The sequence below is a fragment of the Pan paniscus genome, chromosome 4 (genome assembly GCF_029289425.2).
Source record: "Pan paniscus chromosome 4, NHGRI_mPanPan1-v2.0_pri, whole genome shotgun sequence".
Lineage (NCBI taxonomy): Eukaryota > Metazoa > Chordata > Mammalia > Primates > Hominidae > Pan > Pan paniscus.
In genome coordinates, this window is record NC_073253.2 from 153,162,619 (window position 1) to 153,182,761 (window position 20,143).

The 20,143-nt window shown below is 43.5% G+C and overlaps 1 non-coding gene and 1 pseudogene across 1 annotated transcript; both read right to left on the minus strand.

Moving 5' to 3' along the window:
* Window positions 1-1,952: 1,952 nt before the first annotated feature.
* LOC112440014 (U2 spliceosomal RNA) lies at window positions 1,953-2,143 on the minus strand. The gene has a single exon (XR_003028223.1). It is a non-coding gene; the product is annotated as a U2 spliceosomal RNA (small nuclear RNA).
* An 8,699-nt stretch (window positions 2,144-10,842) lies between these two features.
* On the minus strand, window positions 10,843-12,872 carry LOC100968705 (hsp90 co-chaperone Cdc37-like; annotated as a pseudogene).
* Window positions 12,873-20,143: the final 7,271 nt, after the last annotated feature.

Below are 20,143 nucleotides of genomic sequence, written 5' to 3' on the forward strand. Positions count from 1 at the left end.
GCTGGTGTGTAAAAGCATGAGAGAGCAATTGTAAAAACCAGAGATATAATTCGATGTCAGAAAAGTCAAGGGTTTCTCATTCCATGCTATAAATAATAGGACATATTTTCAAGAGAGAAATGAAGATAATCTAAAAGCATAATTTGGAAACGATCGGTCTGGAATACCTCCTCATTACGGATTCATTTGCTATGTACTGTGATAGCGCTGACCCTTGTAAATGCATTTGAAATTCAAATGACTCTCACATATACCTTCCATGAGTTTGGCATATACTTTAGAGGAAGCTATTGGAAACGATCAATAATCTTTCATTCTGGTTGCAATATTTCTGTGGCATGTAAATAGCATTAAAAAAAGACTTCCACCATCACATTTGATTCAGGCATATGTAAATTAGAAACAAAAACAATTTGAAGTTAATTTAATGGTAGTGGGAGATTCATTATTTACTGTTCTTTTGCCATACACTGTGTAGTAAGGTAGATTTCTATATTGTTATTATTTTCCCTCATATTCTCTTTGTCTTTCACAGTCATGGTTTAATGTATTTCCTGGGATCCTGCTCTCTCATTTTCATTTTTTCTCTCATTTGCTTTTTTTTTTTCCTTATATAGTTATGATCGTATTTGAAATTTAATTCTTTTCTTCATTTGTTTATTTTTGCATGCTGTAACTAAACATCTCTCATTTTCTTTCACATGGGCATAGTTAGCTGTGAATTATTCATGGATTTGCAACCAGACTACTGGGTCACATGGACCCTCAGTTTTCCACCTTCTTTTTCCATTTGCTGCTCACTGACATATCCATTGGTAATTACCCAAGGAGGAAAAAGAACTGGAATAGTTAAAAGTTGGTGATTTTTGAGCAAATTTGATGAAAGGTTAGTGAGAAAAGGATTTGAAACTCCTGGCTATAAGAAGAAGTTTGATCATCAATGGAGTTGATTTATTTGGGAATACTGACTTTCCTGGATTAGACTACTAGGTTGTGGAGGGAAAGGCTAACAGGATTCTAAAGACAAACCCAGTTTTGGGTAAAACTTGTTTTTTGCCCATACCTAAAATAATTTTGGACCCTAGGGTTCTTTTCTGAAGTTTTAGCAAGCTGTAAGGAAAAAGTTTTCTTTTAAGAAGATGGGTCTGGCTGGGTGTAGTGGCGCATGTCTGCAGTCCTAGGTATGTGGGAGGTGGAGGGAAGAAGATTGCTTGAGCCTGGGAGTTCAAGGCTGCAGTGAACTATGATTGTGCCACTGCGCTCTAGCCTGGGCAACAGAGTGTGACCCTGTCTCTAAAGGAAGAAGAAGAAAAGAAGAGGGAAGAAGAAGAAGGAAGAAGAAGGAAGAAGAAGAACAGGAGGAGGAGGAGGAGAAGGGAGAAGGAGGAGGAGGAGGAAGAAGAAGAACAACAGCAGTCTAATGAGGAACCCTAGACCACACATCATGGGATAGCTTGCTTCTCATTTGGGAGAGCAGGACAGCCAGAGTTCCCACTCTCTTTATTGAAAGTTGGAGGTAGGTAGTATGACTTTCAGGTCATGGATGTGTGTCTCCACTTTGCCACACAGCTGGCGTTATCACATAGCTAGTGTTGGATCACTAGCTATGTGATAACAACAAAAGCAATACAAATAATAAAAACAATACTGGTGACTTCTTGTGCTATTGTTATATGGTAGACATTTTACTTACATTTTTATACTTTGTTCTTGCAAAAAGACTTAGGAGATAGGGAGATTATTATGTCTAGTTTCTATATAGGAAACCTGAGTCAGAGAGATTAGTGTGCCAAGATTACCTGGTGAGTAATGGGCAGAAGGCTAACTATGGAGCCTTTGTTTTTAACTACTATATTATACTTCTATTGGGGCTCAGAAAGTGATACTTCAAAGTATGGCACTTTGGCATGCTGAGCACTTTAAATTAAAGGATTAAAAATAAAAATATCCTGGAGGGTTGCATCATTCCTGGAGGTACTGCAATACCAAGTCAGTGTGTGGAGTGAATGGAGCAAGCTCCTATTCTATCTCCCTGCTCCAAAAATCCATTTAATATATTGCCCTTGGATAGAGGACATATCAAATATTAAACTGATAAGAACAGATACTACACTTGATCTTAGCCAAAATGTCGAGAAGCAACAAATTAAAGGATGTCAGAAGGCCTCAGAAGCAATCTCAGAACCAAGGTCTCTTAGATTTTCTGCCTTGCTGTCTCTTACCCTTCATTCTGTCTTGAAGCAAGTCATAGAAACCAGAATTCCTCTTCCCCAAGGTGGGTCATAGAAACTAGAACTTCTCTTTTCCAAAGCCAGCCATAAAAACTAGAATAATTACTGTAACCTTTCTTTACTGTTCTGGCTAGGAGCTGGCCATAAAGAAATTCTCTGTCTTATCCTTGTGCAATATTAGGTCAGAAGACTGTCATTCCAGAGGGGTCCTGCCTCATCCATACCTAGGAGGCAGAAATGCTACAACAGAGAGGGCAAGAAGAAACTGCATAGGCCTTGTTGGGCTTCCCCACGCAGTCTATTAGCATTGGGTCATACTCTTTTAGTCCAGTCATATTTCTACACGGCTGTCCATTTTTCATCCAATCAAAGCATAAAAATGGACAGCTCGCCGGGCACGGTGGCTCAGGCCTGTAATTCGAGCACTTTGGGAGGCCGAGGTGGGTGGATCACCTGAGGTCAAGAGTTTGAGACCAGCCTGGCCAACATGGTGAAACCCCATCTCTACTAAAAATACAAAAATTAGCCGGACGTGGTGGCAGGCACCTGTAATCTCAGCTACTCAGGAGGCTGAGGCAGGAGAATTCTTGAACCTGGGAGATGGAGGTTGCAGTGAGCTGAGATTGCGCCACTGCACTCCAGCCTGGGCAACAAGAGTGAAACTCTGTCTCAAAACAAAAACAAAAACAAAACAAAAACAAACCAGACAACTTTCCCTATATCTTTGGATGTTCATTCTGAAGGCTCCTGTGTCACATAAAACTTTGATTAAATAAATTTGTTATGCTTTTCTCCTGTTAACCTGTCTTTGTTATAGGAGTGTCAGCCGTGACCCTTATGATGGGGGAGGAAAAATATCACATCTTTCTGTCCCTACGCTTTTCTCCCAGCACTCAATTGCCTAGTCTTTCTTTTTACAAAACGAAGACTCATGATTGTTCTGACACCCTGCTTCTGTTTGAGAGGATCAAATGAGGTTGTGAAGGGGAAAATGTCTTGAAGACTATAAAGTAGCAGAAAAATATAAGCAATTATTAAGATGGACATGCTGGAAGAAAGAGAGCCAGAGAGAAGGCTTCCTGGAGTGAGAATTAGACTTTGACCTTCAACAAAAGGGCTGCCCTGCATGTGCTGACAGCCCAAGCTGGGAACCTGGGTCCTTCTTCCACAGCTGTCAGAATGGCAGGGGCAGGGGACAGGCGCCAGGCCTGGGCATCCAGGCGTGAGTGGCAAGGCACTCTTCACCAGAGTCTCTGGGCAGATTCACTCAGAGCTTGACCTTTTGAATGTAAAACACTTGTCAGGTTGCCAAGTGCCAGCCAGTCAGGGAATGGATTCAGCCAGGAGAATAATCTTTCTGTGGCTTTCTCAGGGATGCTTGCCCTCTGACTGTGGCCTACAGGGTCTCTTTTGGAGAGAAATGGCTTCTACCAAACTCAGGGTATACCTGGAAACTGGAAACTCTCCACTGTCTGGTGTCTCTCTCTCTCTCTCGCTCTCTATGTATGTATATGTGTGTGTGTGTGTGTGTGTGTATATATATATATATATTTTTTTTTTTTTTTGAGACGGAGTCTTGCTCTGTCGCCCAGGCTGGTGTGCAGTGGCATGATCTCAGTTCACTGCAAGCTCTGCCTCCCGGGTTCACACCATTCTTCTGCCTCGGCCTCCTGAGTAGCTGGGACTACAGGCACCCGCCACAATGCCCGGCTAATTTTTTGTATTTTTAGTAGAGACGGGGTTTCACCATGTTAGCCAGGATGGTCTTGATCTTCTGACCTCGTGATCCACCCGCCTCAGCCTCCCAAAGTGCTGGGATTACGGGCGTGAGCCCTGTGGGATTATGGGCGTGAGCCCTGTGCCTGGCCTTTTTTTTTTTTTTTTTTTTTTAAGAGACAGGGTCTTGCTCCATCACCAGGCTGCAGGACAGTGGCATAACCCTAGCTCACTGCAGCCTTGAGCTCATGGGCTCAAGCAATCCACCTGCCTCGGCCTACCAAAGCATTGGAGTGACAGACACATACCACTGCACCCAGCCTCTCAATTTTTAAAAACCTTGTCTCTATTTTATAAATGTGATGCTTTCTATAATTTGTATTAAAAGACATAGTTATATATGTTTTTCATTGACTATAAAATTTTGTGGTTTATCTGAATAAATATTGTCAAATGATATTCCTTACCTTTCCCTCCCCGACCCCAATTCTAGAAAAATCTCTCTGGGTAGGACCAGGGGACAAGGAATGCTTGTTCTCTTAGGAGTCATTAATATAAATACTGTGGTTATAGAAGTGTCTTAGTTGTTGCATTTGGACAAAAGAGTTCTGTGAAAAATAAAATAGGGGACTGTTCTATAAACTTGTTATTATTATTATTATTTTTTTATTTTTAGTAGAGCAAGGTCTCACTATGTTGCCCAGACTGGTCTTGAACTCCTGAGCTCAAGCAGTTTGCCTGCCTCCATCTCCCAAAATGTTGGGATTACAGCTGTGAGCCACTGCCTCTGGCCTATAAACTCGTTATTGATGGAAAGTTTTCCTTTAGGAGCCAAGCCACAGAGGCTAACATAAGTTAGTGATTTTCAATTGTACAGCCACTGATTATTACCTAGACTATGAATTCACATCATGGTTGCTTAAAGGTTTACAATTCAATTGTAAAGTGGCTATAAATGCCTCCCATCTTGGATTACATTCCCTTTTGCCTCCTGACTTTGCTCCTCCTTCTATCAAGTGCTTTGGGAGGCTGAAGTGGGAGGATCAAGTGATGAAGGTGGCCCACACCTGTAATACCAGCACTCTGGGAGGCTGAGGCAGGCGGATCACTTGAGGCCAGGAGTTCCAGACCAGCCTGGCCAACGTGGTTAAACCCCATTCATCTCTACTAAAAATAAAGAAATTAGCTGGATGTGGTGATGCATGCCTGTAGTCCCAGCTACTTAGGAGGCTGAGGTATGAGAATCGTTTAGAACCTGGGAGGCAGAGGTTGCAGTGAGCTGAGATCGCGCCACTGCACTCCAGCCCGGGAAACACAGCAACACTCTGTTTCAAGAGAGAGAGAGAAAAAAAAAGATGAAGTTTAGTTTATTTATCTACTTCTTGAATCTTGAATCTGGGCTTGGACATATGACCTGCTTTGGTCAAAGGAACATTAATGGGAGTGAAGCCACCCTAAACTCTCCGGTCCCAGCCAAGCTTCCAACCGACAGCACAGATTTGCCAAGCTGATCCAGACCAGAAGAACTGCCCAGCAGACCCATAGTATCAAGAGACTTTGGCCAGGCACGGTGGCTCATGCCTGTAATCTCAGTACTTTGGGAGGCTGAGGCAGGAGGATCACTGCAGGTCAGGAGTTTGAGACCAGCCTGGCCAACATGGTGAAACCCCATCTCTACTAAAAATACAAAAATTAGCTGGGTATGGTGGTGCATGCTTGTAATCCCAGCTACTTGGGAGGCTGAGGCAGGAGAATCTCTTGAGCCTGGGAGGCAGAGGTTGCAGTGAGCTGAGATCCTGCCATTGCACTCCAGCCTGGATGACAAGAGCAAAACTCCATAAAAAAAAAAAAAAAAAAAAGAGAGAGAGAGAGAGACATAATAGACATAATGTGTTTGCTGCTTTAAACCACTAGGTTTTGCAGTATTTTATTATATAACAAAGCAAACTGATTTAAATTCTAATTTTAAAAAATTTTCAACTCAAATTCTTAGTCTACTAGAAGGGTTGGGAAGCTAAGCCATTGTGCTGGCTCTCTGTTTTTGTAAATAAAATTTCACTGAAACGTGGTTAATCTCTTATGTATTTTCTTTCACTACTTTTGAGCAATGATTGAGTAGTTGCAAGAGAGGTTGTATGGACCTCAAAGACAAAAATATCTGCTATCTGTCCCTTTAAGAAAAAGTGTGGTTATCCCTACAGAGAATTGTTTGTGCATTTGTAATTGTATAGGAGTTCTTTTTTTTTTTTTTTTGAGACAGAGTCTGAGTTCAAGCGATTCTCCCACTCTGGCCTCTCAAATTGCTAGGATTACAGGTGTGAGCCACTGTGCCCGGCCAAAACCTTGCTTATATTTTTTATTTAAAAGTTTTGTTTTTGTAATCCCAGCACTTTGGGAGGCCTAGGCGGGCAGATCACGAGGTCAGGAGATTGAGACCATCCTGGCTAACATGGTGAAACCCCGTCTCTACTAAAAATACAAAAAATTAGCCGGGCGTGGTGGCGGGTGCCTGTAGTCCCAGCTACTCGGGAGGCTGAGGCAGGAGAACGGCATGAACCTGGGAGGCAGAGCTTGCAGTAAGCTGAGATTGCACCACTGCACTCCAGTCTGGGCCACAGAGCGAGACTCCGTCTCAAAAAAAAAAAAAAAAAAGTTTTGTTTTGACATTTATGTCCTTATTACATCTGAAGTTGATTTTTGGATATAGTGTGAGGCAGGAATCTAATTTCTCCTTTTCCAAATGGATTACATTTTTAAAAGGTCCTTCATTTCTTGAAGTTATTCCTTTCCCCAGTGATATGACATGCCACCTCTGTTGTGCATCAACATTATGAAATGTGTGGGTTTGTTTTGAAGCTTCCATTCCATTTCATTCCCTTCCATTCCACTCCCTTCATCCCATTTGTCAATTTATCTGACCTTGCACCAATATGATTATATTTCTACAGGTTTTTAATAATTATAAAGTATTACTATAGGTAATTACTATAGGCTTACAATACTGAGTTACTAATTACTATAGGTTTATAATACTTAATAAAGTCACAATTACTATAGGTTTAGTATACTTCCTCATAGTTTGTGTGGCAAGTCCTCTGCTCTGCTCTTCTTTGGAGGATCTAGTTATTCTTTGTCCTTTCCTCTTCCATATACATTTTGGAATCATCTTATCAACTTCCATGTAACACCCTGCTGAAGTATTGTATTGAATCTGTAGATAAATTTGGAGAGAATGCATATCTACAATTTTGTCTTTCTACCTATGGACATGGTATATTTCTCCTTCTAGTTAGATTTTAATATCCTAATAAAGTTTTATACTTTCCTCTGTAGTTCTGACATATCTTTAGTTTTTTTTCTATGTAGAAAAAAAGTATTTTCTTAACTATTGTAAATGGATTTTTAAAAAATTATATTTTATAATTGTTTGTTTCTGGTATATGGAAATACAACATAAAAATATTGATTCTATTGATAAGTTTATCTTATATTTCCCTACCTAGCCCAGGAGTCCACCATTCTCCAAAGAGCCTTGATAGAATGGAGGCTCCTCAAAAAATGAAAAGTAGAACTTCCATATGATCCAGCAATTCCACCTGTGGATATACATCCAAAAAGAAAGGAAATCAGTATATGAAGGACATATTTGCACTCCTATGTTTATTGCAGCACTATTGACAATAGCCAAACTGTGGAATCAACCAAAGTGGCCATCAGTGAATAAATGGATAAAGAGAATGTGATATATATACACAATGGAATATTATTCAGCCATAAAAAGAATTAAATCCTGTTATTTGCAACAATGTGGATGAAACTGAAGAGCATTATGTTGAGTGAAATAAGCCAAGCACAGAGAGATTGCATGTTCTGATTCATACGCAGGAACTAAAAAAGTGGATCCCATGAAGATAGAGAGTAGATTGGTGGTTACTAGAGGCTGAGAAGGGGAGGTGGCGTGGGGATGGATGAAAGGGAAAAAATAATATAAATGAATTTATTACCACTGAACTGCACACTTAAAGATGGTAAAAATGGTAAATTATTATTATTCTCTTTTTTTTTTTTTTGAGACGGAGTCTCGCTCTGTTTCTCAGGCTGGAGTGCAGTGGCGCCATCTTGGCTCACTGCAAGCTCTGCCTCCCAGGTTCACACCATTCTCCTGCCTCAGCCTACCGAGTAGCTGGGACTACAGGCGCCCGCCACCACGCCTGGCTAATTTTTTGTATTTTTAGTAGAGATGGGGTTTCACCGTGTTAGCCGGGATGGTCTCGATCTCCTGACCTCGTGATCCGCCCGCCTCAGCCTGCCAAAGTGCTGGGATTACAGGCATCAGCCACCGCACCCAGCCAAAATGGTAAATTATATATGTATATTTTATCAATAAAAAAATTAAAAATGTGAAAAAAATCCTATAACCAGGCTTCTTTCTAAACTTTAATTCTCATAATTTGTCTATTCTATTGAGTTTTCTTTTTAAACAACCATTTAATATACAATTGAGTATGGATTTATTTTTTCTTCCGATTCCTAAAACTCCAATTTCTTTCTTACATCTATATTGGCTCAGACCTTCACAATGTGAATAGTAGTGGTATTAGTGGGATCTTGTCCCATTCCTGATTTTAAAAGGAATAATTTTAGCATTTCCCCATTTAGAATAATGTTTGCTCTAGATTAATTATAGATACTTCTGTTCTTCTTGGTATGTTCTCATCATTCTTTGAGCCCTTCCTTTCTTTCTGAAACAAAAAATGTTTCAAGTTTATCTTATATTTCCCTACCTAGCCCTGGAATCTGCCATTTCTCCAAAGAGCCTTGATTTTCTTAAGTGGAGAATGGTATGTAGGAACCAAGATCTGGGCACTAGGAGTACTCACTGATACTGGTATGTCATGCTCCTAGGCCATCTTAGTGGTTTGAATGGACACATACACACATATATATTTATTTCTCTTTATATTAAAAACCATGAGTCCACACCAATATCTCCAATTCCAATCCAACATCAGATTTATTTTTGTCCTCCTCTTTTCCATATTTGTAACTTCTTCCAGTGAGAAACCTGGTTCCCATTATCTTAGATGTGTTCAATTATTTGCCCAGTTCTCCCTATATGTAATCAAAGTCTTATAGCGTAGGTCAGAAGCACATGAGGGAGAGAGGAAGGAGAAGGAACAGGGAAAGGAAACAGGAAGGAGGGAAGAGAAGTGTGTGTTTTTTTTTTTAATCTTTATTTTACAGAACCATCTTCCCTCCCCTACAAATATGGAAGAAAAAAGATGCAGGGCATGGGACGGGAGAAGTGCCCCAGAAACAGGCCAATTTAATCTCTGCAGCCTGGGGTGGAGTTGAGTGGCTGGTGGCCAGTTGGCTCTTCCTCTTGTCTCCTACGTGGCTCCTGACAGCTTTTTAAACCTTAATCTCCTTCGTTGTTAAAGAAAACCAGAGCTGGACAGTAGTTCAAGTGGTAAAAACAGATTTTGTTCAGTATTATTGCAATAGGGAAAAAGAGCCTTCAGGATAGAATTGGGTTGAATTCCAAATACAGCAGGGGCAAGTGGGAATTTATAGCCAAGGAACAGGGTAGGCGGGTCAGTGGATGGAAAATTACTAAGAGAAAACATCAGTGATAAGGGAGATTCTGACTGTACTGACCTAACCAGGCTTCTTGCTGCAGACAGACCAGGGTGATCAGACATCAGGGGGATGGTGGAGGATGAGAAAACAGGTTAGATACCAGGGGTGATTAGACATGCAGGATGGGGGAATTCTATCTAAACCAACTCAGCAGGATTCTGGCTAAAACTGGGCACTGTAGAGATGGACACGGTAGTCCAAAAGTCAGGCCTAGGTGAGAAAGAGTCCAGGGGAGCCTGAGTAAAGTTTCATCGAGAGGATCTTTGTCATGAGTTTGGAGGCAATACTTTTGAAGGCCAGGGAGGTGCCAGGCATGCGTTTCCATTGAACTCTGAGAGACTGCTGTGGGAGTTTTCACACCTCCACCTTCCGCTGCACAAAGCCCTCCTGGCCTGGCACACCATGCATGCACAGCAGCACCATTTCTTGCTCAGCTCGCCCTAGCAGCTGTTTGTGTTGAGCACCTTGCCAAATTCCCACGTTATCTCATTGGGCTCCATGGAGCCTGAGATCTTCATACTACATATAAAGTGTAGCAAGTATAGGTCGGCCTCTTTAGGTTTGAACATCTCCACTCGGTTTTTTTAGGTTCCTTTTGGCAAACCTGAAACAAAGATGCCTCTGTATAAACTTGAAGGAGAACTTGCTGTTTGTGGAGAGGGCTCCAGGCTGCATGGGGGACTGGCAGGCACATTGGCTATGCCCCTGGCTTCTGCCCTATCTCCAGAACCTCTTGAGGATCTATCTGCCTTGCTCCTCTGAATATTCTTAGTGCAGCAATTTTTAAGGACTGAATTGTGTCCCCCATGTCCCCAACATTAATATGTCAAAGCCCTAATCCCCAATGTGACTGTATTTGGAGATAAGGCCTTTAAAGAGGTGATTTAAAGTTAAGGCCTTTAAAGTTTAACTTAAAGTTAAGGCCTTTAAAGTTGTTTTTTTTTTTTTTAAGACAGAGTCTCGCTCTATCGCCCAGGCTGGAGTGCAGTGGCACGATCTCGGCTCACTCCGCCTCCCAGGTTCAAGTGATCCTCCTGCCTCAGCCCCCCTAATAGTTGGAATTACAGGCATGTGCCAACAAGCCCAGCTAATTTTTGTATTTTTAGTAGAGATGGGGTTTTGCCATGTTGGCCAGGCTAGTCTTGAACTCCTGGCCTCAGGTGATCCACCTGCCTTGGCCTCCCAGAGTGCTGGGATTACAGGCATGAGCCACCGTGCCCAGCCAGGCCTTTAAAGTTTAAATGAGGGCATAAGGATGGGGTCCCAATCAAACAGGACTGGCTTCCTTATAAAAAGAGGAAGAGACACCAGGGATGCATGGGCACAGAGAAGAGACCATGTGAGGACACAGTGAGAAGACTCTGCAAGACAAGGAGGGTGGCCTCAGAAGAACCTAACCCTGTTGGCACCTTGATCTTGGACTTCCAGCCTCCAGAACTATGAGAAAATAATTGTTGTTTAAGCTTTCAGTTTGTGGTATTATGGCAGCCCTTGCACACTAATACAACAATTAAAGGTGGGAATGGTAGGCTCCCTGAAACTCATGCTTGGGGCTGGCAGAGATCCTGTGCTGTACCTTGTGGGATGGGAAAGTGTGCTGCTGTTGGCCAGATCAGCCAAAGGCTGGGGATGCAAAGGGATGGTGCAGACCTCCAGCTTGGACCTCTTGTAGCCCAAGAGCAGATCGAAAGGCATCACCTCGTTGTACCTCTGGCCTGTTGCAAGTCTTTTTTTTTTTTTCTTGAGCATCTGAAATCCTTTATTTGAACATAATTGCTGTTTGCCAAATAGAAGACACAGAAAGCAGACAGTGAAAACAGAGCCCAGTGACCAGAGCCAGCCCCTTGGCTGGGGACCCTCCCCTACTACCTGGTGGACCAGCTGGCAACCTCTGCCCCTCCCCGGACCCTGGGCCTTTGGCATAATGCTGATGAGGGGCTGCAGGCAGTGAAGCCCCTTGATTCAAAGCAGAGATTTGAATGGGTGCTGGAGAATGGGACAGTGGAGAGGCCAGGGAGGGCTGGGCAGGCCTCCCAGCCCGGCCAAGCAACACAAGTGGAGGAAGCCAGGAGCGGGCAAGATGGCATCTATCTGTTTTCTGAAAAGGGGCACGTAGGGGCCTGCAAGCAGGTGGCGATGGCAGCTGGGGCAGGTCACAAGCCGACATCCTTCTCATTGCCCGTCTTGGGAACAGCTTCCAGCAGCGGGTCCCTGGGACCTGCCTCCTCTCCCACCTTGGCCTGGCTGGCCTTAGAGTTGGGGACCCAGAGGCCAGAGTCAAAGCAGCGCTGCATGTGGTACTTCGCGTTGGTGGGGTCCGTCTTGCTGATGGCATCTTGCAGCATCTGCACGTCTTTCACATGGAAGCACTTCTGGAGTTCCTCAGGGAGGGACTCGTAGACCTCGATGGGGTCCAGGTCGCCAGGGCCGAGCCGCTTCTGGCGCTCCTCCTCCTCGTACTCCTTCATGACCTTCTTGATGGGCAGCTTGGCACGGCCCCGCACATGCTCTTTGAGGGTTTCCAGCTCGTCGTTGAAGCCCTCCACGTACTGGCGATCGGCTGTCCTAATCTCAGTGAAGAACTGCCGGAAGCAGGCCCGGGGGTCCACCTTCAGGCTCTTGGCCAGCTCCAGGATAAACTGCATGACGATTGTCTGGGGGACCACCTGCTCCATGAGTGCACATTTCTCCACCACCTCTAGATCAATGCACCAGATGACCAAGTAATTGGCTGTCTCCTCGCACACCAGGTGGACGTTGTCCGACAGGCACTCTTGGCTGTCATCCCAGTGGCGAGCATGCCAAAGTGCTTGGTCTGTTTCTCGCACTTTTCCACGAAGGTCTTGTGTTTCTGCTCCCTCACCTCCTCTGAGTCCTCCTCCGTCTTCTCCGGCTTGGTGTTGACCATGCTCTTGCTGAAGCCGTCTTTGCTAAGCGTGTCCACGTTCCAGGGCATGCTCTTCTCCTTCTTGTGCATCTCCTCCAGCTTCTGCTCCCAGCTCCGATCCTCGCGCAGCTGCTGCGCCTCGGCCTGCAGCTACTCCAGCTCTGCCTTGCTGCCCTCAGCCACCTTCAGCTCCTTCAGTTTCCTCTGGCACTTGGCCACCTTGTGCTTGCATTCGTGGCAGCCCCTGTCCAGTTCCTCTTCTCCTTCTGGGACTGCTCCATGCGCTCCCCCTGGGCCTGGTGCTGCCAGTGGAAGAGGCTGGCCGTGTCGATGTTGGCATGCGTCTCGTCTTCATCATCAGACACCTCTATGTGGTTCCACATGCTGTAGTCCACCATCTTGCCTTGGCGGCCCAGCCCGCTCTGGCTTGGGTGGCAGCGGCAGCAGCGCTGGAGACTCCCAAGGCAAGTCTTAAATCTCTTCATGTGTGGAACCTACTGACACCATCAACTCTGTCTGTTGCCAGGTGAGGGGGAAGGTCCTTGTAGTCATAAAATGGCTCCACATAGGGTTTAGTTCATCTTTATGAGGGATATGGAATACATTTATCCATGGAGCATTCATTATTTGCTCCAAAGTGTCTCTCTTGCTGGAATTGAGAATGAGAAATTTCTTAAGCAGGTTTTCACCTTCCATGAACAAGTAGAAGTGAATGTGATACATTCCACTCTGTACTTCATCCTACAGCTCCTTGAAATTCTGTCCATCAAAGGCAGGGATCCATTGACCAGTGTATAGAAGCTGACTCCTGAGATCCATGGTGGGTCCATCACACTTTTGACCATGAAGAGTTCCAGGGCAGCAAAAGGGATAACCGGAAGATAACCACCTTGCTGACGAAAGCGAATTTGTTGCCGATGCCAAAGTCTGCAATCTTGATGTTCATGTCAGCATCCAAGGGCAGGTTTTCTGCCATATATATATGTATATGTGTGTGTGTGTGTGTGTGTGTGTGTGTGTATATGTATATGTATGTATATATGTATGTATGTATATATGTATATATACGTATATGTGTATATATGTATATATATGTGGTATATATGTATATATGTATATATATGTATTTTTTTTTTTGAGACAGAGTTTCACTCTTGTTGCCCAGGCTGGAGTGCAATGGCACAATCTCGGCTCACTGCAACCTCCATCTCCCGGGTTCAAGCGATTCTCCTGCCTCAGCCTCCTGAGTAGCTGGGATTACAGGCATGTGCCACCATGCCCGGCTAATTTTATATTTTTAGTAGAGATGGAGTTTCTCCATGTTGGTCAGGCTGGTCTTGAACTCCCGACCTCAGGTGATCCACCCACCTTGGCCTCCCAAAGTGCTGGGATTACAGGCATGAGCCACCGCTCCCGGGCTATATACTGTTTGGAGACAGAGTCTTGCTTTTGTCACCCAGGCTGGAGTGCAGTGGCATGATCTTGGCTCACTGCAACCTCCGCCTCCTGGGTTCAAGCAATTCTGCTGCCTCAGCCTCCCGAGCAGTGGGTATTACAGGCGACTGCCACCACGCCTGGCTAATTTTTGTGTTTTTAGTAGAGACAGGGTTTCACCATGTTGGCCAGGTTGGTCTTGAACTCCTGACCTTACGAGAACTGCCCGTCTTGGCCTCCCAAAGTGCTGGGATCACAGGTGTGAGCCACTGTGCCCAACCATCTGCTTCTGAATCTCTATGGACAACAAACTTCTGGTGACAGTAATGTACAGCAGACACTATCTGGCGGAATTTGACTTGGTCATTTTGTTACCAAGCAAAAGGGGCTCACTGCCCAACGCGCTACAAGCCAATGCAATGACTCCAGGTTTTGAGGAAAAGCAAAGCTTTTTATTACCGGTTGACCAATAAGGAGATAGGAGTCCAGCTCAAATCTGTCTGCTTGTGCTGGCTTTAAGGCAATATTATTAGAAAAGGTTTGGGGGTGAATTCTGAGATTAGCAGGTGGTTGGTGGAAGGAAAGGGGAGGTCTGGGAAGTCCTCCAGCATACGCAGCTATCTCTTCACGCTTCCTCGTGGGTCGCATGTGCAAATTTGGGAGGAGTTAGTATGAAACATCTGGTGGAGATCCAGACTGCGATGTAAGCAACCTTGTTTTACACAGATTCCATTTGGCCATATTGGTTCCAACCAATTTCAGTCAATTTTTAAATCTCATAAGCAGAAGGAATTTCGGCAATTCAGCAAGTTAGTTCTTATCTGCCATCCTGTAAACTCAAGAATTTCTGTTAGTCACTGGTTTCTTGAACTCTTTGGGGCACAGTTTCACTCTTTTTCTTTCATACTTCCATGAGGCAGGAGGACTCTTCTCCAGCGGTGTAGTCCGTGACAAGGAATCTTGTTCTCAGTCTCAACCCCTTCAAATAATTTCACCATGATGGGATGATTCTAAGCCTTCATGCTTTTTACTTCGCAGGATTGTCTCTGGAAGCTAGAGGAATTCTGTTGAGTCTGGTCAATGATCCCCCATGGCTACATATTTCCCAGTAAGGATGTGCCAGGCCAGCTTTGACAGGCAAAGGTACCCTTGATGATGGTGTTGAGGAGCTGGTGTTTGCTAACATGGGTGTTCTCAGCCGAGATGGACAAGAGGCCCTGCCGTACATTGGACTTACTGCTGGGCTTGAAGGCAGAGTGCCCCAAGGTCAGCTGAAAACTGAGAAAAGCTAGAGAGAAGCTTGGTCTAGATCACGTCAAAAGAAAAATCACTCCCAAAGACCACCTGACCAACTGATCTTTATAATGGGATCAAAACACAATGCTAAACTAAAAATAAACAAAAATCAAATACTAACAAAAATTTTTTTAAATGAGGAAAGGAAGGGCTGGGCGCCATGGCTCACGCTTGTAATCCCAGCACTTTGGGAGGTCAAGGTGGGCAGATCACGAGGTCAGGAGATTGAGACCATCTTGGTAACACAGTGAAACCCCATCTCTACTAAAAATACAAAAATTAGCTGGGCGTGCTGGCAGGCGCCTGTAGTCCCAGCTACTCGGGAGGCTGAGGCAGGAGAATGGCGTGAACCTGGGAGGTGGAAGTTGCGGTGAGATGAGATTGTGCCACTGCACTCCAGCCTGGGCAACAGAGTGAGACTCTGTCTCAAAAAAAAACCAAAAAAACAATAATGAGAGAAAGGAAATGAATAAAAAAGAACAAGAGAAAGATAAAAAAACAGTCTGGGTGCAGTGGCTGACACCTGTAATCCCAGCACTTTGGGAGGCCGGGGTGGGAAGATTACTTGAGCTCAGGAGTTTGAGACCAGCCTGGGCAACATAGTGAGACCCCATCTCTATTTATAAAAAAAAAAAAAAGAAAGAAAAAAAGAAAGAAAAAAGTGAGAAAAAGAAAAAAGGATAAGGAAAAAGAAAACAATGAGAAAAATAAAAGTAAAGAAGACCAAGAAAAAGAGAAAAATGAGAAAACTAAAAAAAAAAAAAGAATACAAATGGGAAAATGAGAAAAAGAATAAAAAGAGAGAGTGAAAGTTAATAACAAATGAAAAAGACAGAAGGCCTACAATGCCAAAAAGAAAACAAGTAAATTTTGGGCAAAATCCCTTAGGTCATTGAAAACCAGCCTCCTGAGCTAGAAAGCCCGGAAACCTAAGCCCAACCAGGGACTTATATACGTGCCTGGAATTCTAGAACGGTGGCTTCTTAGGACGTCATAGCAAGAAAGGGACCTATCATGGCTGATGATAATCCACAGTGGTTTCCTCATTTTTTGGTCTCAAGAAAGCCTTACTGTTAAAAAAATTTTGAGAACCCTAAATAGCAACAGCTTTTCCTTTATGTAGGTTATAGATATTGCTATTTGCCTTATTAGAAATTAAAACCGATACGATGCTTCAGTGGCTTTTTCATTTCTAGCTCGAAAAGCTTTCGGCTTATTATGTTTTTAAATGTCCAAATATGTGGCGATTTTTAATTTATCTTTTTATTAGTTTTTAAATTTTATTCATATTTTAGTTTGTATCTATAATAAAAGGACTCTGTGTAAACAAAAATAACTAAAATATCATTCTAAAAACAATAATTCCTCAATATTAACATCTTTTCAGTGTTAAAAATTTTAATTGTCCCATATATTTTGAATTAAAAAAATTTTGTTTTATTAAAAAATTTTGTTTTCATTTATTTATTTATTTATTTTTGAGATAGGGTCTCATTCTGTCACCCAGGCTGGAGTGCAGTGGTGTGATCTCGGCTCACTGCAACCTCCGCCTCTCGGGTTCAAGCAATCCTTCCACCTCAGTCTCCTGAGTAGCTGGGACTACAGGTGTGTATTTTTTAGTAGAGATGGGGTTTCACCATGTTGGCCAGGCTGGTCTCGAACTCCTGGCCCCAGGTGATCCACCTGCCTCGGCCTCCCAAAGTGCTGGGATTACAGGTGTGAGCCACTGCGCCTGGTCATTTTGAAATTTTTTGTTTTTCAGATTGTCTATTCGAATCAGGAACCAAATAAGGTCCATATATTGTGATTGATTATGTCCTTTAAAAGGCTTTAAAAATCTATCAGTTTTCACTCTAATCTCCTTTATAATCTATCTTTGAGAAATTCAGATTGTCAGCATCCTCCTCTTTGGAGTTTGCTGATTGTATTCGTGGTATAGATTAACCAGTTTCTCTGTATTTTCTGTACATTGATGGTTGAATCTTGAGGTTTGATCAGATTTAGATGTGAATTTATTTTGGTAAGACTTCTTCACAGGTGGTGTTCTGCTCTTTCATTAGGAGCCACATGATGTCTGATGAGCTCTCTTCTTGTGATGTTAGCAGACTTTCATTCTAATTTCCTAGATCTATTAAATCATGATCGGTAACATGATGGTTAATTTTAGGTGCCACCTTGACTGGGCTAAGGGATGCCCCAATAGCTGGTACATATTATTTCTGCATGTATCTGTGTGAGCATTTCTGGAAGAGATTAGCATTTGAACTAGTGGATTGAGTGTTTTAGTCTGTTTGTGCTGCTACAACAAAATACCTGAGACTGGGTAATTTTTTATTTTTATTTTTGTATTTATTTATTTATTTGTTTTTGAGAGAGAGTTTTGCTCTTGTTGCTCAAGCTGGAGTGCAATGGTGCGATCTGAGCTCACCACAACCTACGCCTCACCTCCCTGGTTCAAGTGATTCTCCTGCCTCAGCTTCCCAAGTAGCTGGGATTACAGTTGCGTGCCACCATGCTGGACTAATTTTTGTGTTTTTAGTAGAGATGGGGTTTCGCCATGTTGGCCAGGCTGGTCTTGAACTCCTGACCTCAAGGGATTGCCTGCCTTGGCCTCCCAAAGTGCTGGGATTACAGGTGTGAGCCACCGCACCTGGCCTATTTTTTTTTTTTTAATAGAGATTGGTGGGGCGGGGGGGTCTCATTACATTGCCCAGGCTGGTCTCGAACTCCAGGGCTCGAGCAATCCTCCCACCTTGGCCTCTCAAAGTGCTGGGATGTAATACCAGGCAGAGGCTGTCGCACCTGGCCAAAATACCTGAGACTGGGTAATTTATAAAGAACAGACATTTATTTCTCATAGTTCTGGAGGATGGAAAGTTCAAGACCAAGGCTCTGGCAGTTGAGGATGTTTGGTGAGGCTGCGTCCTCTAGACAGGTGGAATGCTGTGTCCTTGCATGGCAAAAAAGCTAACGAGCAAGCTAAAGACCTAGACAAATGCCATAAAAAGCCTTTTTTCATAAGGGCCTTTATTTCTTTCACATGAGAGCAGCCCTCGTGGTGTAATCACCTGTTAGAGGCCCGTCTTTTAATACTATTACCTTGACAACCCCTGGATTTTGGAGGGGTTGTCACGTTCAGACCATAGCACTGAGTAAAGAAGATCCCCCTCCCTCATGTGGGTGGGCAATATCCTATCCGGTGAGGGCCTGAATAGAACAAAAAGGCAGGGGAATTGTAAATTCAATCTATCTGCTTGATTTGGGACATCCAGTGCTCTTGCTCTGCGACATTGGAGCTCCTTGTTCTTAAGCCTTTAAACTCAGGCAGGGATTTTCACCATCAGATCTCCTACTTCCTGTTTTTGGACCTTGGCACTCAGACTGGAGCTTATACCATTGGCTTTCTGGCTCCCAGGCCTTCAGGCTTGAACTAGAACTATACTGCTTGCTTCCCTGGGCCTCCAGTTTGCAGATGGCAATTTATAGAACTTCTCAGCCTTCATAATCATGTGAGCTAATCCCTCATAATAAATCTCTTTCTATAGATCTACATATATCCTATTTGCTTTGTTTCTCTGGAGAACCCTGACTAATACAAATAGCAAAATAAGGCCAGGCGCTGTGGCTCATGCCTGTAATCCTAGCACTTTGGGAGGCCGAGGCGGGCAGATTGCCTGAGGTCAGGAGTTTGAGACCAGCCTGGGCAACACGGTGAAACCCTATCTCACTAAGAATACAAAAATTAGCTGGGCGTGGAGGCATGCACCTGTAGTCCCAGCTACTTGGGAGGTTGAGGCAGGAGAATTGCTTGACCCCAAGAGGCAGAGGTTGCAGTGAACCGAGATCGTGCCACTGCACTCTAGCCTGGGCGACAGAGCAAGACTCCATCTCCAAAAAAAAAAAAAAAAAAGGCAAATTAATAAATCTATCATCCCTTCTTTAATTATTGGCTGGAATACTTTAACAAAGAGAAATGTGTCATCTATTGTTATAAACTTCTAACTCACTTGGGATGAGAGATGACTTTATGATTCCTGTTCTTGCAATAAAAGGTATTTTGAAAGATTCCAAATTAAGCCAAAGAAATAAATTGCTAAGAGAGGAATTTTGGCATCAGAAACATCACTTTAAATGTTTGAGGTCCTGAGAATATTTGAGGTCTTGTTATGGCTGAAATAATATAAAGTAAATAATCTACAGTGCTACCCACAGCCCTCAACAATGTGCCCAACCCGCAATACACATTCAGTACATATTAGCCATTATTAACATCATATAATCTAACCATCGCATTTTAGATGTGGAAAATTGGGGGTTATTCATTTGTTTGTTCATTCAACAAATGTTTACTGAGCCCTTATTAAACTCTCTGAGGAGGCACAGTTCTAGGGGCTGGGGAAACCACAAAACCAAGTCTCTGAGTTTGTTGTGCTTTGTTGTGGGTTGTGGGAAATCTAAGAGGGTGATAAATGATATGAAGGAAATAAACAGGGTGATGTGTTAGTCCTACTGGGTGGGGCATTACTTTAGGTGGGGCGCTAACATTGGGAGAAAGGAGCCCGATAGGTAGAGGTGTAGAAAGAGGACTTTCCACGCAGGGGATACTGCAAGTGCAAAGGCTCCGAGGTGGGAATAAGCTGGACATGTTCCAGGAGCAGAAAGGCAATCAGTGCGGTTGAGTCTGAATGAGCAGGCAGAAGGGTGGTAGAAGGTCCATGTAGAGAGACAGGTGGAAGCAGAGATGAGAATCCTGTTTTTCTGGTGGCTTCTGTGTTGGTACATTTTGTATATAACTTTGTACGATTCTGGGGCCCACTTTGTACGATTTGCAGCTACAAGATACAGTGTTTTCAAAATCACTTTCCTCATCCTGCCTGTTTAGACCTGTGCCTTTTGAGAGCTAGTTCTGAAGCAGACAGCAGTTCCGTGCTGCACCCAG